Here is a 27,386-nt window from a genome sequence, read left to right as displayed (position 1 = left end):
AAAGGATTAGTATTTATTGGCCAGTTGAAAAGAGGTGGAAAGAGATTTCTAAGCAGAAGAAATAGCATATGCAACGTCCCTGAGGCGGGAAAGAGCTTGGCACATTTAAGACACATAAAGAATGTTAGTGTGGCTAAAGTGAGTAAGGAAGAGAACGGCCTGGAATGGGACCTGAGAGGTAGGCAGGGTAAGTCCAGGCAGAGAGTATGTTCACTTAAAGCATTAATTTGAAAATTTTTTCATTTATAAAACCCTTTTCAAATCATCTTACACAGAAGCTTATAGCATATCACATAAAAGATTGAAGCTATTTTGCTTGAGGGGTAGGGATTGGGAGTATTTTGAAGGTCCAGACCCTTCTACTTGCTCAATAGTTTTTGCCTCCTTCATAGCAGCCCTTAATAAGTCTAAAGGGTGTCAGACCATAGTGTCCACTACAATTGATACCCAGAAAGGGGATGTAACTTATCCCAGGTTTAACGTTCATTTTAAAAGCATCAGTTCCAACAATTCAGTGGCGAGAAATGGGAAGTTTCTAAGTTCACTCTACAATTAAGATAACTTGAATCTCAGAAAATCAACCCAGTACCTTGTGTTTTCACTGATCAGAGTGCATAGAAATCAGTTTAACATTTTTAAAATTAGCACCTCCCAGTCATCTCTATTAGGAAATCAATCAAGGGTCACTACAAGAATTTGAGTATTTGAATTCCAAAGAGAGTCTCCTTGACCTTCTGCAACTTGAGGCAAGTCATCTCCTATGAGGAAGGCTACTAACATTTCCTGAGCTTGTACTATGGCACCAGGCATCGTGCTGGGTACTTTAGACAGTCAGTGTCCCATTTTGCCTCTTACAAATGAAGAAAAGAGGAAGCTCAGAGATGCAAGGTAACTTGTTTAAGGTTATCAATTAATCAGGCTTGGGACAGAATTTGAGTCCAGACCTGCTTATCTGCAAAGCTTTGGTTTGTAAACAGGCACCCCATACATGGAGGACAAGGAGAGACTGAAGAAAGAGGCAGACTGCTTGAGATTGGTAGGTGGCAGGTTTAACAAGTGAGGGAAGTTACATCCGAGGCTTCGCTTGAGCAGCTGCAAGATGAGTAGATCTCCACACCTGACCGCCAGAATTTTAAGAATTTATTTCAAGGCCTTAACTGGGTTCAGTCACGTATTCAGTCCCTATGATTTCAACAACACCTTACTCTCTCAAAGCTGGCCCTTGAAATTTCTCCTAGTGTGGGAATGGTGGGTAGAGTGTACATTCCATGGACAGGGGAGAGGGTGAGGAACCCCCAATTGCCCTGGTCCAGCTCATGGGTCAAGAGACGGTCATGTCCTTTCTATGACCTCCTCCAACAAAAGAGTAAGTCATAGCTTGAGGGAGAAATAGACTAAAGCGTATTGTTACAGTTTAGTAAGGTGAATCAACAAAAGTGATTTTGGCTTGTGTTTTATATATAATATTTCCGTCTTTGTCACTTTCAGTCTTCAGTCACTTTCTTGTGACTCACTTGCAGGGGAATTAACATTTAAATTTTAAAACAAGTTGTCAGTATCATCTGTGAAGTTTTTAATTTCCTGTACTCCTCTGAGGTGTCAGTCACCTGCCTTCTCGTAGGAGTGTTTTGTCTTTCACTTCAAGATCTATTGGATTTCTTGTGGTGACGAGGTAAACAACATTATTAATTCTTTGCTATAAAGCACTTTAAAAAAACATTTTCACTTTTCATTAGACAGAAAATATCTCAAAGTGTTGCACAGAGAATTTTAAATGATACATATTATTTTAAAACTATGAATATTTATTATTATTATTTTGTTTAGGAAGAAAGAGAAAAAGAGAAAGTATCAGAGAGTAGACGAAAAGAAAAAACAAACATATATCAAAGGGAAAATAGAACATAACTTTTTCCTTCCTCTGATTTCTGGCTATTATTATCCTTAAAAGTTAATCAAGAAAAGTAACTTGCTGAATGAAGTAGCACATAGGGTTATATTTCCAATAAAAGTATGCTTAAAAACATGCATTCCGTGTGAAATTACCATGGGATGGGAATACATTGTCCATAACATTTATCTGAGTAAATTTATCACCATATTTTGAATGCAAACTCAAGTCAAGAAGGGTGAGTCTATTCAGGGCTAGTAAAGAGGTTTCCCCTCAGGTGCCTGCTCTGATAAACTGGTGATTGTTTGAGTGTCCCATTCAGAAGGACTCTGAAACCAAATCTCAGCTAAAAAGAATGCATCAGTGATTGACTAACAATGTCTATCATGGCTAAATGATAGATCATTTCTTGTCAAATGTAAATGTCAACTAGAAACTGTCTATTATAAGAGATTGGATAGATCTGTGCCAATTTAAAGGCATACATGTTTAATGAATTATTTCAATTTTGTTTTTACTAAGTACTTAATAAGAACAAGTTTGGGGAGAATTTATCATTCTCTTTAATATAGAATGTAGAAAAACAAATAATTCTGGTCACTTTAGGGCTCTAAATAATTGATACATTTCATAAAAATGTTATAACATTTGATAAATGTTTAAAAAAATAAAAAAGCAAACAAATAATTAGACAGTATCCTCATTCAACAGAGTTTGGGTGCCAGGCAAACAGGAAACTTGATTATGCAGTTCTTGAGACAAAGCTGGAACATAATGGATCAGCTGGAAAAAATAAAGGACTGAAAAGACTGAAACTGAAAAGGCGAACAGACAATGAAAAATTATTTTTTAAACTCTGAGGAGAAATATAGTACATGCTAATACTTGGAGCTCAACTATTGCAAGAAAAATGGACTTAACTCGGAACATCTAATCATTTAGTGCTTCTACATATATATAATGTTAAGTGTTTTGCAAGTATTACCTTTTTAATTTCAAATATAACAACACAATCCCTGGGAGGTAGTTAGTGGTTCAAAATAATAAAACTAGGGTTTAGGGTAATGGAGTGAACGCTTCAGTTCTCCACCCCACCCAAGCAATCTGGGTCAAGATCTTATGCTCTCTCTTAGTCACTACCTATATTATTTTGACAAAATTGTGGATAAGGTATATGCTATTTTTTTCTCGCTCAAAATAGGAATCTCTGAATAAGAATTCAATGTGAAAATTAAATAAATGAATGTGGTAGGCTGAATAACGCTCCTCCCCTTCCCCCCAAAGATAGCCATGTCCTAATCCCTGGAACCTGTGAATATTATTTTATATGGCAAATAAAGGCTTTACAGGTGGGATTAAGTTAAGGATTTTGAGATGAGGAGACAATCCTGGATTGTTCCATGTGATTCCTAAATGCAATCACGTGTATTCTTATGAGACAGAGGCAGAGGGAGATTTGACACTGACAGAAATGGAGAAGACAATGTTACCACAGAGGCAGTGACTGGAATGATGCAGCCACAAGCCAAGGCATGCCAGCAGCCATCAGAGGTAAGGGTTGGATTCTCCCCTGGAGCTTCTAGAAGGAGTGCAGCCCCACCGATCCCTTGATAACAGTTATGTGAAACTGATTTTGGGCTTCTGGCCTGCAGAACTGTGAGAGAATATATTTCTGTTGTTTTAAGCCACTAAATTTGTGGCCATTTGTTAGAGCAACCATAGGCAACTAATACAATGCATTTAGAAAAGAAAAAGTTGAATATTTCTTCCCTCAGGAAGGTCTCCCCAGACTAGATGACCTTTCCCTAACACACTATTCCTAGCACCTCAAATTTACCTTTGGAAACATTTCTTTATAGTTGCTTTCAGCTCTCTTGTTTACCTCTGTAACTCCAGGTGCCCAGCAAAGTATCTGGCACATAGGAGGGGCTCAACAAGTACTTGTTAAATGATCCAATGGAATTCAGGCATAGGGTCAGTGGGGTGGTGAAAGTTGGATTGTGACTCCTGCGACTCCTGCTGGGTAAAGTTCTTTGGGGAACATGGGGGTTGGAAATAAGGCACAGCAGTTAACACTGTCTACCCGACATGTACCTGTGAGGATGAATGGAAACAAAGTGTGACTTCTTAGTCATTTTGGAAAACAAACTGCCTGTAGCTATTAAAATTACAAAGATATATAACCTTTGACTGAGCAGACCCCTTCTTGGGAATTACAAGTATGCAAGAATATACGGACAGGGGTACTTATTGCAAAGCTGTTCATGGTATAAAATCCTGGAAAAAGTAAATACCTAACATTAGAAAAATAATTGAAGCAATCATAATATATCCATACTATGGAGTATTATACAGCCATTAAAAAATTAAACAGTGTTTATAATTGACTTGGAGGAATGTTCATGAGACATGGTTTACTAAGAAAAGCAATATGCAGAAAAGTATTTGTTATATGATTTTATTTCTGTAACCATCAACATCTCTCTCTCTTTTTTTATCTATCTGTATGCCATATGCAGTGATATGGTTAGGAGAGAGAGGTGAAAGTGGTAAAAAGCAAAAGAAAATGAAAGACCACATAGAAAAAGGCAAATATGCTATAATATTATTAACGCATTTATGTAAATTTGTATATATATATACTTATAGAGATTTTCAAATGATAACTACAAAAAATATTATACAGAAGCAAAACATTAGCTTCCAAGTAGGAAAGGGGACTTGAAATAATATGTTAGGAGGCAGTTGTTGGAAAAAATAAACGTGTGTTATGTTCCCTGTACGTTGAGGTTTTGCAATAAATCAGTTCTAAAAGAGGAGGAGAGAGCCAGCTGTGCAGCACATCAAGACTTCAGCCAAATCAGTAGGAGCGCTGGGTTGCTTTGGTGAGGGTGTGGGCACCAAATAGGACACCTGAAGAGAAACAGTAGATGCACTCACAGCACCCAGCCATGTGACCTAGAGCTATAGCCACCAGCTCTAATCCATCCTGGCCAAGTGTGAGAAGACTGAACCTCTGTTCACTCCCACTCAGGGTGCCAAATCTACCTGTGTTGGGGTTGAAAGCAACCATCTAAAAATTGACCTAGGTTGATTTCCTCTGCTATATGCTTTACCTATTGTATGTTATATACCCTGCTCTTCATTTTCATAATACTAATCACACTTCACATTTATTTATGGATTAGTCACTGATGTCTGTTCTCCCTCCCTCCACCCTCACCTCTCTAAGGGAAGGCATTTAGGTTCATTGTTATATCCTCGGAACATAGCGGGGTGCCTGGTACTTAGTAAAAGGTCAAGAATACTTGTTGAAGGTCCATGAATATGCCTCTTCTATACTAGAAAATTCATAAGGTGGTGATTATTACTTTTTTTGTTGTTGTTATGAGCCCACTTGAGACTTTGATGAAAGCCATGAAACCTCTTCCCAGAAAAATTCAGAATTTTTTCACATTTTCCAGAGATACATTGACCCCGCTAAAGCCCATTCATGTGGGGTTCATCATTTCCAAATTATGTTAATTCCCCATTTTAAACAGCAGATGTCAACTTTGTGGAATACTTACTATTTGTCAGATTTGGGGCTGTTTTACGTGTAATATTTCAATTAATCCTTACAGCTCTAAGAGGTAAGTCCTGTTTTTATTTTTTAAACAGATGAAGAATCAATTTAAGAGAGACCAACTTACCCAGGCTCACAGAGCTAATTAGCAGCAGAGCCGGGACTCAAACCGAGATCTTTTTTTATTCCAGCCCAAGTTTGCACTCTTAACAACAAAAAACCATCTGCCTGTTCTATGTTCCCACCCATGGTGAACAATGGAGTTATCCAGTGAAAACACTTAATCTCGCCGAGTAAGAGTCTGAAATGATATTAGCTGGCTTGAGCTTCTAACTTGATGTGAGCAAAGTTTCCTTGATGGAACAGGACAGGTTGTTCCCCCAACAGCACTCTTGATGCTTAGAGAGCCTGCATTCCTGCTGCACTTGTTTAGCAATTGGCAGAGCTATGACTCCAAATTATCTCGTGCATGTTTCAAACCATTTAAATTGTCATTGTAGGATTTTGCCTATTAGCAAAATACCATCTCCTGAATACTGATTATGTAAAATAGCACAATTGTCTGGTGATAGGAAAGCAATGACTCCTTGAATGTAGTCCAGCAGTATGACTGCTCTTTTTCAGTGAAATGTAAGGAAGTAGCTTGAGCAATATTCTTTATGTAATTAGGTTCAGGATGTATTCATGTTTTACCACATGTTGATAGAAAATAAATAGGTATAGTATTTTGAAAAAATGCTTCATTGCGCATCTAAATGTCCTTTGTCACAGATGAGACTAAAGAAAGTAAAACATGTCTTCTTTTGCATTTTTCTCACCTCTTATTTGATGGTGACAACATTTCCATCAGAGATTGAGTGAACCCAAGAACACTAAATGCACTCTTGGCAAGACACTTAGCTCTTAGCTGGCTGGTCCCAGGGGGGAGAGCACTCCTGGTTAAATTGGGGGCCATTAGCATGCTGGTGATTGATCAGCTGAGTTATTCACTTTTAAGCTTCATCATTTTCACATTTAAAGTAATTTTGGTCAGTAAGAGCAAATTACACTCATTATATCCAAATGCAAATACGTGTTTAGAAACCATGTGGTTTAGAAAACAAATGGGATACATTCCCAACACTAATGCCTCATTAGGGGCATTTGCACACCTCTATTTCTTTTTCCTAGCTCATTATAATCATCATAATGTCATGTCTCCCTCCACGAAATCAGAAGATATGTTCATTTGTGTCATTCTTACCATGGGCATGTGACAGAGCTTATCTCCTGAAGTGGGGCTCCTCCACCTACATTATTTTTATTTATTGCTTTCTGCACCAGTGACTATACTAATCTGATACAACTGGGCTTGAAACCATGCAGAAATTCTAGCTAACACTCCTAGAGAAGACTGTCTCATCCCCAGGAGATCACAAAATTAGGAAACAACTTCCCTTAGAATTCTTTTAGAATTATCACCAGCATCGGTCTTTAATTAGGGATCTATAAAGGCTTGACTGAAGTGAGTTTGTTTGCAGTAGATTAAAGATGGTTGCAAATTCTTTACTACTCTGCCCATTGAGAGATGGAGTCTAATTAATCTCCATTGAATCTGGGCTCATCTAGTGACTTACGTGACCAATTCAGAGGAAATGACGTTCTGAGACTTCCAAGGCAAGGTCATAGGAAGACTTGCAGCTTCTGCCCAGGGCTCTTTGAACACTCTGGTAGCATTGAGCTGCCATGTAAGAAGTCTGACTACTCTGAGATCATGTGTAGATGCTCCACATGATAGTTCCAGCAGAGCCTAGTCTTCCAGCCATCACTGCCAAGTTTTTTTAATTTCAGTGCAGAATTTCTTATTACTCAGGTATAATGAAGCCAATAGAGCAGAAGATGACTGCCATTGAAAAGATAGTTTGTTACTCATAGTTCCTGAGAGGAGGAGGCACTCCACTTCATGCAGGGCCACATGGGGAAGCACCAGTGCTGATAAAGAGGCAGAAGGAGTGAGGGGAAATCATGGGTGAGGGCCTTTATTTTGGTTTCTGCAGGAAAGAACAGGCTAGGCAGGGAAAGCAGGGAAATTGGCTAATTTGTATAATTACAGTGGGCTTCTATGTGTGGGGGCTTGTCCTAGTTGTCTGGTACCTGGTCATGGGGTGATTAGGACAGGGAAATATTGGCCCAAGTGTAAGTGCTCTATGAAAGCCCAATAAAGGTGGTGGATTGGTTGGTTTGCATTTAAAAGGTATTCTTGCCAGAGAGTAGTTTGCTGTCTCTAGGAATTGGCTAGTCCTGGGAGGAGCAGTCTCTCCTAGGTCAGCAAGTCCCCAGATGCCAGAGTATCAAGAATATAAAAAATAAGAAAATGTAGTTAATACAAACTGAAGTGTAAGTGAAGCCATCTTAGACTCTCCAGACCAGGCCATCTGCTGGCTGGATATTATTGAGAGAACTCCATCGGTGCCAAGTGGAACTAAAGAATCACCCAGCTGAGCCCTGCCCAAATTCTTGACCCACAGATTTATGAGATATAATAAACAAGTTGTTGTTTTCATCCACTGAGTTTGGGGTAGTTTGTTATACAGCATTTGTTATGCAACAATAGTTAACTGAGACATTGCACCACAACTTTAGAGCCCTTTCACTTTCTGTCCCACATGCCAGAAATCCATTTAAAAGAGCATTCATTCTGGACCAAGGCCAAAACTCAGCAAAATTTTAACTAAAGGTGATTTCTTGGTATCTTTTGGCAGAATTATACTTGGATAATTTAATCAGATTTCTTTTAGCGATTCTGATAAACAAGAAAACCACATACAAAATAGAAATGCCGAGGAATAATAGAAATTAATCCTGGGTTTCTATATTATAAAATCACAACATTTTCAAACTTGAAGAAGCAGTAGAACTCATATATCCTTTTCAATGTGACTCTACCAAATGTTACTGTGTAGAACCTCCAGCTGATATTAACATAACTGGGCTGCGAGGATAATGGCAATGTTGACAACGATGAGGTTATACTGATGGAGGATGAAGGAAACTAGCCATCTCTGTTTCCATACAAACTGATTTCAGAGGGTCTTAGGGCTCTCCCAGGCATTGCACTGCCGGCTGGAGCAGTGTCCGCATTTCCCTGTCCCGCAGCTGTCTTCATCTGGAGTTTAATATGCACTCATCTCTTTTCCATTCCAGGAGGGAAATGTAATGAAAATCTCCATATTAGTCATCAGCTGTCAACACTGACAAATTTCAATTACCATCCTTCGGTAGCAGTTCACACTAGAGAAGGAAATCAGGATGGCACACTGGGATAGCAGACTTGTGACAGATCTATTTTAATTGCCTTTCTTATCCACATTTAACCTCTATCATTTTGACAGGAGAAAGAAACTCACAGAAGAGGTAACTTTTCCTGCTAGTGATAAAGGGGGGTGAGGTGGAGAAACAGGCTGCTGGGAAGAGACTGGGCAACACCCATCAATATATGGACTAACATCGATTGCTGTCCTTTCTCCACGAGGCTTGTGGGGGTAACTTACTGCTGATCAAAATACTTTGCATTTAATCAGCTGCCTGGATGGATGTTCCTGCTGATCATCCATAAATTATTCATCAATTAAAAGGACTTGGCACAATTTTTTTTTTTTTTTGCTTCTTTTGCTGAGAGATGAATTTTCAGGTGCCCGTAGTGGGAGTTACTCTTAGCAAGCTCTCATTTCTTCTCATGCCTTCCAACAATACTTCTCATCTAGCCTTTTGATTGCAGCTTGCTGGTTGCATCAGAGGATACCTCTGCAGTGATGGGTCATTTAGAATTGTGCTACTTTGCTCTTGCTTCTTCCTTTTTCTTTAATCCTGAGGGATCCAAGTGCTCTTCTTAAAATAAAGAGGAAATGTTTTTCTTTAATGAAACAAGTTAGAAAAGTATTTATGACCTTTGGTTTTTCACGGATCCATTTCTCATGGGATTTTCATTGTAGGCTCTATTTTTTGCATGATCTGGTTTCTGTTATAATACAGTCAAAATTAAATCAAGGTACCTTTCTGTAACAGTAGTTTGCTAATATTTACTGGCCTTGGCTATGCTTCAAATTGCAATACAACATGGTTATTTATTTTAATCATCAAACAACCTCATGAAATAGACACTATTATTATCCATTTATTACAGATGAGAAAGAAGCTCAGAAACTTTTAAGTAGCTCACTCAGGGTTACACAGCTAGAAAGTAGTAAACTCAGGATTCATTCTCAGGGAGTCTGATTCCAGAATCTGATTCCCAATTTCTCTGCTCTGTTACTCATTGACAGTCCATGTCTGCATTGTTTTCTTGACTATTTTAGTCATTATTATTGCACTATAGAAGAATAACATCCTCCTGGGTATGTACAAATTCATTATTGCTTTGAAAACTAGAAAGAAAAGATAATGTGGTTTCAGTCATCTCAGGAAAAGACCAAAAGGGCTAAGCTAATTTTCCCAGGGAATTAAGGGCCAGAGACAAGGACAATAGTTAGATTTGAGAAAATTAGCAAAGAAGTTGAGTAAGGCTTTGCCAACTTAGGAAAGAGTAAATTGAGGAGTGAAAATAGAGCCAGATGGACCTGAATGGGACAGAGATATTGGATATCTGTGGCTTCTCTGTAGACTTTTCTAGATATGTAACCACAATGGTAGCCTGCATACTTTCTCTCTTATATCCTCTCTTCTCCCCATTTAATTCATGTTCAAGCTGGATCTGGAGCATTATAAGAACTGTTCACACAGATGTATGATAAGGGAATACATATCACATCTTAAATTCTAATCTTGACACTAATGCAACAAAACTTGTCAGTCAACAATATTTATTGACTATTTACTATGTATGCAATTAAAGAAAAGTGCAAAATGTTGTGCAAAGTAGTGTAGTGCTCCTGAAGTGTCAGGAGGCAAATGGATGCTTTTTTTTATCAGACGGACTGAGAAACAAGTTAAGAGTAAGGTGTTAAAAAATTTCCAATGTGGAGAGAGGAGAGAGGAGAGAGAGCATGCAGAGCTGTGGATGCCAGGCCAAAAATAGCCCAGAAGGAGGCAAATTACAATCAGTTATAAATCATAGTGGAATTTAGAGGGGTTAAGGAGATAATTAAAATCTTTCCTCTGAATAGAGATTGCAACCTCTAAGTTGAAAGAATGGCCTTGGTGGAATTTAATAGAACTCTTCCTGATTATTAAAAGGATAAACTCCATCATTTGATAGAGTGTTCCTTTTAAAATGCAAGCAAATCAAAACCACCCAGGGGTATGTGAATTAACTGTGCTCATTTATAAACTAAATAGTGCTTTATACCTAAGAGAATGCATAAGACAAGCTGAAGACAAATCTACAAATGTATTTAGATTTGCTAGTGCCAAGATTTTTTACCCTTCTTTAGGAAATATTGCAAAGGAGATCTAATATAGCTCAGGAAATATCAGGTCTCATTTAGTGCTGCTTGGTATAACCGAGGGGACTGTAATGCACGGATGCCTTTAGAGTGATTAATATGTTAGCATAGATTTGAGTTATAAATATCATAGTTATCCCTGCCCCTGGGAGTATGACACATTTATCATGGAGCTCTCTGGCACCTGACAGCTAGGGGTTGGGGAGGGGCTCACATTTATTGAGTACGTATTATATATTAGGAAATGTCTGGGCTCTGAATGTTATTTCATTGAACTCTCAAAGCAACTCTGTCCATAAAGCACCGTTAGTTCTGTTATGCATATGAGGAAACTGAGGCTCAGAGGGCTGAAGTAAAATGGGCACAGGTCATAAGGCTGTAACTATAGAAGCTAAGTTTAAATTCAAGGTCACTGGCTTTTAAAGTATACACTTTCTATTACTACCTCAGACTGTCTTCTAGAGTATCATAGATACTTCCTGTACACAGTAAGTGCTTCATAAATGTTTGTTGTATGAACCCCGAGGAATCAATCCATCTGTATTCAATGGATTTAAAATTTTATTATAGAGAAGAAAGAAAAGTGAAATAAAATACAATTAAAGGCCACAAGTGAATATTACTAAAATGATAGAAATAAACATAAGTAAGTAGTAATGTTTATAGATGCTCAATGGAAAGTGTTACTATTGAAGTGTGGTATTTGTCAAGGGATATTTCTCAGAGAAGAGAAAACTTTGCTTTTTAAAATGTGCAATTCGTCATTAAAATTTCCACTCCATATCATCTTGCCAATTCCTTCAGAAAAATATATTACAGTTTTTCAATATTATACACTGGAAGGTGCCTAAAAGCACATTTATCCTGCAGTAATTTTCCTGCAGCATTGGAGCACATTTTCCTTTCAATAATGAGGCAAATTAAGCACATTTTCAGATGATTTTTCCTGACAGACTACACAGGCAACCATAAAGTTCCCCCGGTGAAAATATCCTCAAGGGAAATGCTCTCCTTAGGTCCTCAGGAAAATTTCAGGGCTGGCAGCATGTTCTCAGGAATAAATGTCTCATTCAGGCAGGCATGCTTGACCTTGAGAGGCAGCTGGGGATTCTGAACACTGAGCCATGTGACTTCCCAAAGGCCACAATCAATCTATTGCTGACTGCGGTGTTGACTCTATCTTTGCGAGTCCCAAGAAAAAAAGGCAGAAGTAGCTTTTGACTTAGTTGATTTAGTTAGAAGGGCCCCTGAAGACCAGCTGGATGACAGGAAAGTCAACCCACAGCCCCTCTGTTTGGGATGATTTAATTAAGGCACTTCAGTTGGCATCTACATAATGTAAAGTGAATTGCATCAAATTGCAGGGAAGTGTGCTACATTCAAATCCTGCCCCTTATTCTTTATTAGCATATGAAAGTTTCCATTTACCTTGTTTTTGGTTATTTCCAGGTCATTTTCCAAGTGCTTCCACTTTCTAACTTGTTTATTCAAAGTTTTGTATACTTTTTATTTGTTTATTTTCTAATTGGAGGTTTTAAGGCAGCTAAAATAAATAAAAAATTGTAGCAGGCAAAAATATCTGACATTTAGTTAATTAATATATGTAAGACACTTACAAAGGCTTTGTATATATTATTTCACTTAATGCTTGTAACAATTCCAGGAGTTATTTACTCTACCATCCATATTTTACAGTTGAGGAAACAGAATCTCAGAAGATTGACAGAAATTTTCAAAGGTTCCACATGTAATAAAAATTGGATTCAAGCTTCAAACCCAGACCTGTTTCGTTTTAAAATCCATGCTTATCCTATGTCTCCATGTTATCATCCTCCAGCTTAGTTGGGAAAGCTGTATCCTCACATGAACCATCTCTTTTATTTTTTTTTTGCTGACTAAGATTCACGTTGAGCTAACATCTGTGCCAACCTTCCTCTATTTTGCATGAGGGTCACCATCACAGCATGGCTGCTAACAAGTGGTATAGGTCCACGCCCAGGAACCAAACCTGGGTTGCCAAAGTGGAGTGTGCCAAACTTAACCACTAGGCCACAAGGCTGGGCCCATGAATTGTCTCTTTTATCATGTTTCATCAACTTGTGTTCACTTACTCAACAACCATTTACTGAGAGACAAATATTTGCTGGTTATCGGCAACTGATACAAGTCAAAATCTTCTCTCTCCTCAAATTTGTTTGTGAAAGCTGAAATTTGGTGTGAAATATAAATTCTGATCATTTTTACCATCATTTAGTCAGCTATGTGTTATTTCACTTATTGATCCAAGCCAAGTCAATAACGCTTTTCATCTGATAATAAACATGTTTAGTTTGAAGCATGAAGATCCCCGCTCTTATCCGTGTAGGCCAGAATTTCACATCAGGCCACTCAGTTTCTCTGCATCCATTTTTGTTGGTGTCTTGCTGTCTTCTGTGACTTCCCTCAGTTAAGTTTTTTGGCCTTGATATTCCTTGAACTGATGCTTAAAAAATATTTCTACTCTCAGATAAGAAAACACTATAATCAAAATGGTTTTCTCTTTCTCATTTGTCCCTCATACACAGATATGCAACAAGAATAACAAAGCACTAATGTTTCACAGCCTGGTCTTTAAGTTCAAGTGAAATATTTTCATATTTCAGAGGGATTTCTGGATTCAATATCTTCTTACTTCAACAGCAAAAATTCGGGTTTTTTTGATACTACATTTCTCCCCTATTACAGTAGTTATATTGCCTTATATAATAGCTATACTTGTATATCTCCATTTCTGCCAATTATGTTGTAAACTCTCTATAGAGAGGAAAACTGTCTAATTCATCACAGCCATCGTCTCATCCAGGTTTTGCACAAAGCCAATGAGTAGACATCCGATAAAGATGATTGGTCCAAATCCTTTCCTCAACTAATACCTGTATGAACCAATGCATTGGAGGCACATCAGTGAACTAAATCAGACAAGGCCCCTGCCCTGATGGAGTTTATGACTTTCAAGTTATTTCAAAAATGGTAGACAGGAAGAAGGGGAAAAATAAGGAAGGAGAATCTAACATTATATGAGTAACTATGGTGTATGAAATGATGTGAGGTATCTTATGTTTGCTATTCCATTTAATCTTTTAGGTATACCCCATAACAAAGGAAGTAGATTAAACTTTCCTAAACATTGGTGTTACTTGCTAATATGAAAATAAACCTAAGTCACAGCCTTTCTGGAGCATTGCCATTTGATGGTTGTTACTTCTGGGAGTCCTCTTCCTTGAGAAAAGATCAGAGCTGGATTTGCTTTTGCTATCACATTCGAGTTCACTGTTTGCTAAAATAAGCATACCACTTCTTTCTCTACTATTTTTCTCATCCTTTGGGCATTCAGTGGTAATGACTCACTACTCTGCTGTATTTAATTTCAAAAGGATAAACTAATAACCAAGGATCTATAAAACTGCTTTATTTCCCTCCATATCCCAATGTGGGGGCCAGATGGGAGAAATAAGTAGGCTTAACGTAGCTATCAAGATGAGAGTTTAGTTCTTGTTGCTTAGGCCACTTTCTTAAACTAAAAGATTATTTCTATTATCTCTCTTCTCTACAAATAGTATATTTTAGAAGTATATTGGTGGAGACTAATTTTGGAGACAGACCACCTCCAGAAAATTATAAGCAAATATTCATTTGACCTAAAGGATTGAAATAGCTTTTTAGCACTTGCCTGGAGTCGAGGCTTTCATCTGCAGGCTAAAGCATAGTTGTAAACTATGCCAGTAAAATGCGTTCTCCTTTGCAAATGAGGCAGAACTGATTTTAAATAAAGGAACGACTGTGTCTAGTTAACCAAATTGGCAGCAGTGTGATTAAATCTGGGAGATAGGAGCCCCAAACAAGTCCTGATGGAAAGTATAATGCCAAGTTGTAGTAAAGGTCTCTCAGGAATTAGAGAGACAAGATGACCAGGGTCTGTTTATAGATAAAAGAGACTAACATGGAGTCTTAGGACTTTGATCATAGAATCTTAAGGAGCCAGATATTGATTTGGTTTACAAGCAATCACAAGAGCCCAAACTGGCTTAAGTAGAGTGGATGGGAAGAGGTGAATAAGCTACCTGTTTGATTCAAAAGGGAAGATCAAACACTTTATGCTTAAGTTGATGCATTAAAATATAAATCATTAAGCATCATTGCAAGAGTAAGAAGTGAAGAAAGAGGCATAGTTTTAAAGCCAACCCTGTCTTCTCATTGGCAATTGTTAGCATTAGGTATGAAATAGAAGATTTAGTATAATTGAATGCAAGTTCCTATTTTGTGAGTTCCAACCCTTTGGGACTCCAGTAGCATTAAAAATGCAAAATGTGCACTTAAAGTTTTTACAACTTCAAGTTTTGGATGCCTTTGTGTATGCTTTAATTTGTAAAACATTAATTTTAATTGCCTTCAAATTTCAACGATTTTTCCAATGTAACCCAAAGAATCACTTTCAAGGGTCTCTAAAGAGTAAAAGAGTTTTCATAAATATGTTTTAGTTTTTCTTAATGAGAGGAAATGTTTTCTAAATGCCACCTTTGATATATTCAGAATGTTAAGAATATAAATACCAAAATAGTGGGTTACATGTGATATAAAGCAGTTAACTTGGAGAAGAACAGTGAAATTCAGAGATACAAAATGAGAATCAAATGGCTGTAGATTAGTAGGACATAAAAGGACTTAGGATGTTTTAGTGACAGGAGGCCAAAGCAGGAACAGATATCAGTAATATAAATAATACAATTTCCTGTAATTTTGTGTCACCAGTAAGGATAAGATCCTGGAATATCAAAATGATGTCAAAAGAGCACTTAGGCATATAGTACATTCTATACTGGTTTTTCTTAAGAATTTTTTGGCTTTGGGGCAGTGGAGGTGGTATTATCCATAATTTCAGCAGAAGTTGAAGAGGCATTCTTACTATGAAAAGGGGGTAAATGTACCTGTACATGAAATTTTGCACACAAATTATGAGTTATTATGTTAGTTAATCTGGACCCTTCAGAAGCACATGCTAAAATGCAAGAGATTTATTAGGGGCAAGGTCTGTAGGCAACAATGGGAAAGGAGCTAGAGGAGACTGGGGGAGGTATCAGACCACAGTGCACATCTGCCTCGGGTGAAGGAGAGAGGGAAGAAAGGAAGGTTGAGTGGGACTATCTCGGACTGTGGTAGAGTTCTAAGAGGATTTATCAAGGCTGTTGGAGAGTCCTCAAGCCAAAATTACCCATCAGGAGAAGCCCTCATCTTCCAAGAACAGGCACACCTTAGTATTCCTGCCATGCTCAGTCCTTGGCTGGGAGCAGCCTGTGGTGGGTGTGGACTCTGAGAAAATCTTAATGGATGTCAGAGAGTAGCATTTGGGGCTATAGGTCAATTACACTCCCTACAGCTAGAAATGAGAGAGGCTCATTCTCATAGCTCCCCACTCATGTGTGAAAACCTTGGCTTTAAGGAGAAGAGACAGTTATGATTAGAGAGATGATTTTTACAAGATGATTATCAAATCTATGCATATGACTTAATCTGCAGATAATGACTTAAAATCAGTCAGACCTCAGATGTAAGCCCTGAAATTAGCTCAAATCCAAATGTGCTGTGGACTCTGTCAATGACCGATACCATTTATTTGTTAGTTCCTACTGTGAGCTACATATAGAACTGAGCAATTTATATTAATTAATTCAATGTGAGGTATTATGATACTCAGTTTCATAGTTTAGGAAACTGAGTAACTTGCCCATTTATGTAGAAACACAAATGTAACTTCTAATGCTTTTGTGTTTATTTAGCACATATATTTCTACATATCAAGCTCTTCAATATCAGCAACTACAATCAATGATCTTGAGATCACAATACTTCTAGACAAGGAAAGATGGACTTTGGGCAGGAAGTTCAGCCTCCTCTTTATGACAAAGTCCTCTTCCCTAGTCCATGAGAGGTCATCTCTATTCCTTTCCATCTTGTTTTCCTGCAAAGTACTTGAGAGAGAAGAAAACAGAACACAGAACTGGGGTAGGGAACAAAACTTGACTAACGTTTAAAGAGACCGAGACAACATAGCTGAAGACTTAAAAACTACCTTCAACATACATTAAGGGGAATTATATGGAAAATCCTTGTACACTGTTGTTGTACAATAAGAAAAGGCTTCACCACTTGTCAGGCCATGCTGTGGTGGCGTCCCACATAAAGTGGAGGAAGATGGGCACAGATGTTAGCTCAGGGCCAGTCTTCCTCAGCAAAAAGAGGAGAATCAGCATGGATGTTAGCTCAGGGCTGATCTTCCTCACAAACAAAAAAAAAAAGAAAGAAAAGACTTCATCTGCAGTAGGAAGGTTTATGTTAATTGTAAGGAAGATCCCCTTTTCAATGTTATTAACCAAATTAATTGCATATAACCTGAATGTGCATATGTAATGAGAGGAAAAAAAAAGATGCAAACAGAATATATCATTGAGACTTTCATTTCAGAAGGACAGGTCAGAAATGACCCCTTAGTGATATGGATGCTTTTAAAAGGGACATCCATGTAAGTACAGTGGCTTTCAAATATCTTTTTACCATAACATGTAATAAGAAACATATTTTGGGCCGGCCCCGTGGCTTAGCGGTTAAGTGCGCACGCTCCACTGCTGGCGGCCCGGGATCGGATCCCGGGCGCGCACCGCTTCTCCAGCCATGCTGAGGCTGTGTCCCACATATAGCAACTAGAAGGATGTGCAGCTATGGCATACAACTATCTACTGGGGCTTTGAGGGGAAAAAAATAAATAAATAAAGTCTAAAAAAAAAAAAGAAAAAAAATATATTTTATACCAAAACACAATACACAAGTACACACACAAACACACACATAAAGTTCATAATGACCACAGCTACCTTGCTATCTGCAATACACTCTGTTTTGTCTATTTTGCTCTATTCTTTTCATTTTTTTTTTTTTTTTCAGTTTTCACATTTTTATTGGGGGCCACCAGGGAGGGGGCCTCCTGCCTGTCAACGGAGGTGCTCACAGTTTCTTCAGCCACTCCAAGCTTGGGCCCTGGGGGTCCCGGGGGTGCCTGGGCACATGGTGCATGTTCCCATCATCTCGGAGGGGCACTGGGTAGTTGTAGGGTGTGGCCTTGTTGATCATGATGGAGTAATTGGTGTAGGGGCTGAGGGTGGGCACAATTATACTGAGGCCCATGACGGTGAAGGACGTGACCAGCACCAGCTCCTTGGCCCAGGCATTCTTGAAGAAGGCAGCGAGTCCCTTGGCTGCCAGGGATCCCGGAACTACCCGCGCCCGCACGCCCGCAGCACCCACACTTAATTCCCGGCCATCTTGGTCACCTATTCTTTTCGTTTCTATCCTATCCTATCTTATCCCATCCTATCACATTAAGGAATGCTGGTCATGGTCAACTTAACTGATTTCACTGCCTTTTAATGACTCACAATTTGAAAAATTGAACCAATCTGTAGCTCAGCCTCCAGAAGACAATTGACTCAATTAGAAGAGTCATGACACCATTGAGGAAGGAGGAAAGAGGTGGAAATGAGTTTTGTGGCATCTTCCCTATCACACTGTTATGGAGTTAACCATACAGTAGAGATCTCTATTTTAGGGCGAGAGAAGCGATGACTGATTCTATGTTATATAAGCAACATCAGATCTTGTTTAGAGAATAGTTTTCAGTGAGTGATGATGAGTCACTGTTATTCTATCCTCTCTATCCCAGGTATCACTACAGAATGCTGAGATTTACATGAAGGTAGCCTGATGTTGCATGTAAAAGCTGTTGGTACTTTAACACTAAAATTAAGGAAGCTGCCTTGAAGAGAAAGTAAATCAGCTCAGGGCTAAGTTGTAAGATGACACGAGCCTGAGGCTCAAGATCTCTTAAGTGGTCCTCTTTTCTAACAGATGTACCCAGAGGTTGAACAAGTTAGTGTGGGTCACAATGCTGCAGTGGAAGAACAAAATTTGCACTGAAACCAAAATCTTTATCCTGTCTAGCTCAGTTGGTTATTTGTTTAATAGTGTTAAGCAAATACTGGGCACCAGATGCTGGTAAATGTTGAGCATCCAAACACAAGAAAACACAGTCTTTGACCTCAAGGATCTTACAAGGAATGTATGCCAAGGTTACTCTCCTCCATAAATCCATCTACTTCTTTCTCTTGTTTGCTCTGCCTTCCTTACTTGGAGGTTGACCCTGAGTTCTGCATCATCCTGTCTTTTGGTTTGTTGAGCTTGGCCAAATGGCGTCACCAGTAGGAGACTGGAAAGTGGGAAGAGAGAGAGGTCAGAGCTTTTTTTTCTTCTCCCTACTGATCTGGACTGTGTTTTCTGATGATAGTTGTTTTCTCCATAACTACAGTTCTTTGTAGGACAACCTCTTCTCCATTGCCCCAGGTCTCAATGCTACAGTAACACTCTTTGCCCTCTTTGCTCTTTCATGCCTTTGGGTGCTACTGATGTCTCACTGTTACTAATCCCTGGGTCCTTAACTTCCATTTCTGGTTTTATTAACCTTTCCCACATCTTTGTAAATATATTGTTAGGTATCTTGAGCCATTTGAATACTATTCTTTGTCTACCAAGACTCTGACTCTTATAGGAGAAGCCATATATAATATGGGAGCAAAATGGAGAAGTATCGGGAGAGAGGAAATCTACACTGACTTTTTTAGAAAGATTTTTCTTTTGTACATACAGCGATGGGGGACAGGACTGTTGAGAAAAGTTATTTGAGGCAGGACGTTAACAATTGAACACTGGAATTAGAGTGTGTTAGATGAGGATTTAACAGAATTTAACCTGACATATTATATTCATTCAGATTTTTCTTACTGTGTGTGTCTTATCCTTTTTTGCGTTTTGGCTGAACTATCTTTTGGTTCAACAAAAATGTTATCCCTTTGGAAATGTCTGTGAGCTCATCTCACATTTATTTACTAGTAAAGAATAATGATGTGCTTAACGGTATGATGTGCTTGTAGGCTGAACACTAGAGTTATGCTGTTTGGGAATATTTTATTTTTAATATAATGTTCACTTTCTCAGAGCATAATATCCTTAAGGCCCATCCTCGCTTCATCAAAGACTGAAAAATGGGGACTTATGCTAATGTATGAAGCCAGATAGAGTTTTCTGTATGTTGTTCTATCTATTTTGTAATTCTTTGGCTGCTATCACTTTTTCCCTTGATCTTTTTGACAGGTTGGCTAATTTAGTATGAAACAGTAGCAAGCAAGATACAGCTAGCTTCTTGCACATCTGAGGAAGATATGGGCATGTTGGAGGAAGCTAAACAAACATGAATCTTTGACCTTCTCCTTTAACTAGTGCTCCAGTCCAGTGAGCTCGTTATAGGGAAATCTGTTAGCATCTTTCGCATGTTGGCAGATGAGTGGTGCTGAGCACATGCTGCCAGCCCAACAGGGGATCAGGAGAAATTCGTGCATGACCTGTCACTGCTAAATAGCAAATTCCTGTAGTTACTTGCATTACGCAAAACTGCTTGATGCACATTAAAGAGAACCTTTTGAACCCTGCACTCATTTTTTTTTTTCTCTTTCTTTCCATTTTCTGACTTCTGTGGTGAGATTACCTTATAGTCTTGTCATATGTGCTCATACTCTGGGCAGCTAACGAATATGGATGTTTGTGCTAATTTTTGCAGCCTTAAATGGCTAGATTTGGAAGCTATACCAGCTTTTAAGTCTCATGGAAACTTTCAGCAGATAATGCCACTTAGATCCTTTGAATTCAAAGGGGACATTAGAGTCCAGGGAAATCAGCCATACTATGGCCTTTTTTTCCCCTTTTTCCCCCCAAAGGAAAAGAAAATGAAAATTAAGACAGGATTCCCTTTTGTCTTTTTGGAGATTTAAAAATATGATAACAATTTTTAAAAATGTTTGCAAGCTAAAACAATTGCCCCTATGGTTTTTGTAGTGGTTTTGAATTCTTAGTCATACATTGGTTCTTTTCTGCCAAATCGTCCTGATGGCTGGTGTTATCTTGGTGTAGGAAGAGTAACGCACACTTTATAGTAAATTCCAATCTGTACTCCATGACAATTGCATAGAGCCTGAAATTATACAAGTATATGGTATTTCAGATAAGGGCTCAAAATGATAAGGTGGAAAGAGCACTGAGTTATAATCCTGACTCCACTGGTAATTTACTCCTTGACTTTGGACAATTCTCTTCACCTAACTTCAAAAGATGGAGACAGATGATATAATTTTTCAGTTTTAACATTCTGATTCTGATGTTGAGATCAGCCATCAAAAGGTAGGACTAATCTTGATTATTAGCAAATGAACATGGTTATTGATGAAATTTACTGATGAGTCTCATAATATTGTTCAAGTCAGACTTCAGCCTGTTTTGTAGAGATATTTCAGATCAATCTGTTGTATGTAATTGGGCTGGAAGGAGGGCAATCTGAATTTGTGCAAGGTCTTAGATATGCAGTATTTTAAAAGAAATACAAAGTTGCTACTGCTTTCTTTCTCACAGCAACATAATCTAGGTTTAAAAATGTTGCCAGAATATTTTACCAAATGGATTACTACTGATTTGTTTTTTTCATTTCAGTATATCTAGCTAACATGTAACAAATATCTTAATAATTTGCATGCAAATGAACTTCAAATACTCGTGATTTTACAAATTTTTGCACAACACCATTCTTTGTACTCAAGGTCTCTGAATAATTTTGTCCCAGATATTCATTTATGACAATGCTTTTTTTTTTTTTTTTTTGTGAGGAAGATCAGCCCTGAGCTAACATCCATGCCAATCCTCCTCCTTTTGCTAAGGAAGACCGGCCCTGGGCTAACATCTGTGCCTGTCTTCCTCCACTTTATATGGGATGCCGCCACACCATGGCCTGGCAAGCGGTGCGTCAGTGTGTGCCCGGGATCCGAACCTGGGCGGCCAACAGTGGAGCGCCCGCACCTAACCGCTATGCCGTGGGGCTGGCCCCAACAATGCTCTTTTTCATATATGGCATAGTTCTGATGCCCCTGCCTAGTACTTTGTAATGAGGAACAATTCTACTCTTCTCTTGAGCCCATGCACTTGATTGATAAGCCAAGAGTTGTATGCCATCTAGTGGGTCACCATGGAGACGAAAGGGTTGTTGCATACTTTCTTGAGTAGATAAAGAATGGTATGGATATGCTATGCTGCCACCTTCTCTGTTCTCTACGTGAAATATCAGTGAATTGTGTGTGAAGATGAGGAGTGTCTGGTCCACAGTTCATTGGATTGGGCTTCCTAATTATTCAATCATTGATACCTTACTTAGCAACATTTAAAATTCAAATTCAGTGGAGCTGTAAATATTATATAGGACTAAAAGCAAGTTTTGAGTTAAATAGAACTAGTTGCCCAAAATGAGGTTTGAATTTATACAAGAGTATCAGTTCACTGTAAGAAGGCGAGATTGAGGAGTGTCTAGATTAGGATTTGAAGCATGTTGCTGTAATTTGACAAAGTCTGAACAAGGAAACATTGCCCAAGGTCAAAAGTCTTTCATTGTAGAGAATACAATAAAATGATTCCATAAAGTTGATATTAAACTAGTTGAACCAACCTACATTTGGTTACTACAGTTACCAAATACAGTTACTAAAGCTAGATTACATATTAGGTGTTCATCAAAACCCATGTGGCACATGACTGAGTTCTAGACCATGGTATGTGACAAGAAGTGACATGCACCATTAACAGACCTGGTTTGTAATCTGCCATGTGCACTCCTTCTTGCTTATTCTCATTATGATTGATTCAGTAGAGATAACTTACAGGGAAGCTTTCAAAGATATATGCTGAAGATGGCAAAGCTTCCATCAGCCTGTACCTTTGGATGATGGCATTATGGGAGATCAAGATTTGGCCACCCTGAAATATATCTCTTTACCTTGACTGTTTTCTCTGAGGGACATTTGACCTCCCCCACTAACTGCCTAAAGAATTTGACATGGTGGCTCCTTCCTGGAACAGATCTTCTATCATGATGGCTATAAAGATAATGTAGGATACAGGTTACAATAGGAAAGGCACCAAGCCCCTTTTATCAAAAACTCTGTCTCTCCCTGACCACATTATCTATAGATGACCCTGAAAAGAATTATCTTCCTGCCCTCTGAAGTCCCAGACCACTACCCACCCCCAATACGATCCTCGCCTTTAGCTGTAATACTTAAGCAAGCAGCTTAGACAGAGGGACGAGTTGCTCATTTCTGAGTTTCTCCCATGTATACGTGTTATTAAACTTGGTATTATTTTCTCTTGCTAACCTGTCTTGTTAATTATTTGGCCAGCCATAAGAACCTTAAGGAAAAGGGCAGAGGGAGATTCTCCCTCTTCCCCCGTCAGCATCAAAGAAGACTTCCCTGACAACCTCTTCACTTGTCCCATATTGTTACATGTAGATTGGGAATGTTTTTTTTTTTTTTTTTGTAAATTAGGCCTTCCTTTGCAAAGAAGAGAGACTCATGAAAGCAAGCGAACGTCCCGAGGGTTGATAGTAAGGATACAGATGGCATTAAGGGAGATTGGAATCTCAGAAATAACAGCAGGCCTTGTGATATCATGTGTTAGAAATTGGTTCTGAATTCAAGGCAGCTGAGAGCCAGGTTATAGGGTCTTTCTTTAGAAATAATACATTTTTTTTGGCTCTATAATGCTGTGATCCATCATTATGTCACTCTTTTATTCTCCATTTGTTTGTTTGGCTCAGTTTCAATCAATTCTCTTCCTTCTACTAATGTAATACTTATGTCTATGACGAAGCAAAAGAGAATTCGGTTCATTTAGTTATTCAGAATCACACACTCTAGATATTTTTTCATATTAGACCACCACTTAGGTTCTTGTACCGTTTAAATATTGATTGTACTTGAGTTAGGTACCCACTGTGGTGGTACAAATATCTGAAGCTTTGGAGAGGAGGAGATAACATCATATAAAGCCAAATTTGCCCTCCAGGGCTTAAAGAAGAGCCTACAGAGCTTCTCTCAGGAGAAACTATGAATGAGGCAGTTTCCTAAAAATTAGAAGATAATGTGGTTGTGGCTGGCATTACAGTTTTTTAATGCAGTCATTAGTGTGCTAGTAAACCAGCTCTCTGGAAAAAAAGAGAGTTCTGATTTGTAGTGTTTGTCAATTTCCATGTTGTAAGTACTTTCACCTTAGCCAATTTCAGCTACCTATGGTTTCAAAACTGGCTTAAAAAATTCCTAAATATTTAACAATTGGTTTTTGAGAGCCAAAAGTTTCCAGAGTCAACACATCACTAGTAAGAGAACCTATATGAAACTAGTAAATTAGTAAAAAAAAAAATTAAACATTACTCATGCCAAGATTGGAATTAGTCAAATGGACTAGAAGAAGTTTAAGACTCTCAGTGATCAAAGATGAGACTGCGACACCAGGAAGTCTTTGAAAAATAAGTACTTAAATTTTAGTTCTTGGTTTTGATATATTTGAAGGACAGAAGAGTATAACCACGCTAGTAGTCACTTGGACAATTGTTTCTATTATTATGCTTAACTTGTATTCAAGTACATAGCTCAAATAGTTTTGAATGACTAAACGGTTCTAAATATTCAAGAGAGTCTTATATTACAAAATGGATTTGCTTAGGAAGCTGATGTTACCATTTCATATAGCACTGACAAAAATCTCAACTCTTTGTCCTTGGGAATTGAGATGTTTGCAGCAAGATCCTTGCTACCTTTCCAGCAACACAAAGTGTTCTTCAATGAAAGGATGTTTGAGGGAGCTGTAATTAGACTCGACAGGAGTTTAATGTATTGAAGACCTAACCTTGATTTAATTTTATATTTGCATTGATGATATATGCTTATACTTGATTTTCCTAACCGAGTCTCACACCTTTATTGGAATATTTGCAAAATAGAAAGGAATAGCTTGCATGAAATAGGACAGCATGGTTCAGACCCGATGGAGGTTTTCTACGCTGATGTGATATGGCATTTGAGGAGCTAGTAACCTCTAGACTCAATATCACCATTAACTGAACGGGAAACCATTGTGCTCTTGAGATGAGCCAATTTGACCCCTATGCAGAATCTTCTCTTCATTTATGACAGATTTTGGCCATGTGTTATACAGAGAACCTGCTTATTATCTCAAGCTGCACATTAACATAAACTAGGAAAAATGAATGGGGGAATTATCTCTGAGAGATGAGACTAGTGTCACGGAAATTATGATGACTAAAGAAAGAAATGATAGAGACTGGTGTAAATGAGTGCAAACATACCATTCCATGTCCTTGTGAATCTATTATAAGCACAAAGGACAATCAATTTTTCCTCAGAAATTTCCTCGCTTTCTCTGTTTGGCCATAGAAAATCCAAAGTCAAGGAAGCCAGATCAATACCTTTTTCTTTTACTCCCTGGCTATTTTTTTTATTTTCTTGGCACTTTTCCTACCTGTATTGGTTGAGCTAGTTGAGTTTGGATTTCTGTAATTTTCAGTTTAAGACATTGCGATACAGGAATCAACCCCTGTACTGTTAGAGAAGGCTTATTATAGTAGGTAATTCTTGAACTGGGTTTTTAAATAATTATATTTGAATGCATTGGGCTTTTGGAGAGGTTTTCTGAAGGAAGGGTGCCTGCAGTGTATCGGTATCAGTTGAGGGGCATGTGTGGAAGCAGGTGAGGGTAGGGGAGGTCTTGCTTAGAGATGAGTGCAAAGTTTCTAATAGTTATGGTTCCTTTGGTAATTCATAGCCTAAGTATTACTAAACTGTCCCTCTTACATTTATTTTGAGAAGTTCCTATATCCTGACAGGTACCATTCACAAGGACCATATCTTTTGGTGAGTCATTGCCTCATGGCCAGCAATTATAGTCCCTCTAAAAACACCCAAGAAAAGTCTAACCTCTATAAAAGGCTGAGCCCTTTTCCAAGTTATAGTCTGGTGCCAAAGATTATCCAAATCTTAAGCATCCAGCTAAATTTCCAACAACAATTTAGACTTTAATTCTCAGACTTGGTACATCCTTACCTATACAAAGTCTTCCTTTACATCTTATGCCGATGTGCTCACCTTCATCACCGTTAGATCTATATACATGGGTGTCCTTACCAGGCATAACCATAAGTTATTCACTAAGGAGGAAGAAAAAGGTCCTAGAATGCCTGTGTAGAAACCCAGGGACAGGAAAATCCAGCAATAGAAAGTAGTAATAAAGGAAATAGTGAAATTGCCTAAGGAGATCTAATATATATACTTATTTATAAACACCCATAAAAGTGTGATTGTGTTATATTATTTAAATGGATGGATCTGATCTTGTAAATAGGTGGGGCAGACTTGACAGTTATGTTCTTTTATATTTCTAGATATTAACTACATAATTATATTTATAGAAGAGAGTTTGAAAGTCCATGTGGATTCTGGGAAAGTGATTGAGAACAATACTTGAAATGAGTGCTAGAAAATGGAGTGATGTTATTTAGGATATGGATACTTAAATCTGAAAGATCGGTGTTAACAATTTTTTGAAATATTAAAGAAGAATTTCATGCATTTCAATATTGGTATTTTTAAAAGGGGCTTTTAAAAGCATTTCTAAAGAATGAAACTAAGCTGAATTTCCCACAGAGTTTGCTTCCATTTCCCAAATGCTCTCTTGCTGTGCATTTTTTTTTTTTTTTGCTTCATGATATTTTTATTTAAATGCTTCAAAAGATCTGATAGGTTCAATGCAAGAGCATGGGTAGATATTTATGTATAGAAGGACATTTTATTTTCTCATTTTATGGGTTTTGATTACTTATACTAACTCACTGGAGTTGCCATGCTGTTTTTATTTGTGGAAGAAAGAAAGCATCCTCTGAAGCAGGACTCAAACTCTTTCTGTCTGCATTTTTCCCTGGACCTCAGGCAGGATGACAGTCTTTTCTTAACCAAATGGAACATGGAGAACTTTTGTATATCTAATGTTTCATATACATAGGTTACAAAACTATTACTGAGACTGGAGTCTGGGCATCTGGTCGTGTGCAAGGGAAGTGGGGCAGGTATTATGGGTCCAGCAGCATGGAACACAACTGCTTTGGCTTAAATGTTCATTACTCAGAATATAATAGAAGTTGGTAAAGGTGCTACTGGAAGGAGCACAAGCAATTTATTGAAGAGACGCTCAAGACCTTCTCATCTGTCCATGTAGATTTTTCATATTATTGCAGGTCGTCAGTGAGAGACAGAATCCATAGTGGAAAGAATAATTTAGGGTCAGTCTGACCTGAGCTAAAATTCCCGTCTCCTTCACATGATATGTGGCATTTGGTCAATTATCGAACCCCTCTTGATCTCTCATTTCTCATATATAAGATAAGAATAAGCACGATTACATAGAAGATTAAAAATGAAATGAGTTGAAGTATGTGCTAGGGGAGAAAGTAATTCATAGGTGAGTATATTTTGATATAATGGAT

The 27,386-nt window shown here is 38.1% G+C and overlaps 1 pseudogene; it reads right to left on the bottom strand.

Annotated features, from left to right (window-relative positions):
• Positions 1-17,846: 17,846 nt before the first annotated feature.
• Positions 17,847-25,998, bottom strand: LOC147913904 (NADH dehydrogenase [ubiquinone] 1 alpha subcomplex subunit 3 pseudogene; annotated as a pseudogene).
• Between the last annotated feature and the right edge of the window lie 1,388 nt (positions 25,999-27,386).

The sequence above is a fragment of the Ceratotherium simum genome, chromosome 24 (assembly GCF_057802395.1).
Source record: "Ceratotherium simum simum isolate JZ-2026a chromosome 24, ASM5780239v1, whole genome shotgun sequence".
NCBI classification, from domain to species: Eukaryota; Metazoa; Chordata; class Mammalia; order Perissodactyla; family Rhinocerotidae; genus Ceratotherium; species Ceratotherium simum.
The sequence above is the reverse complement of the archived record's forward strand: the minus strand, read 5'-3'. Positions and strand labels throughout refer to the sequence as shown.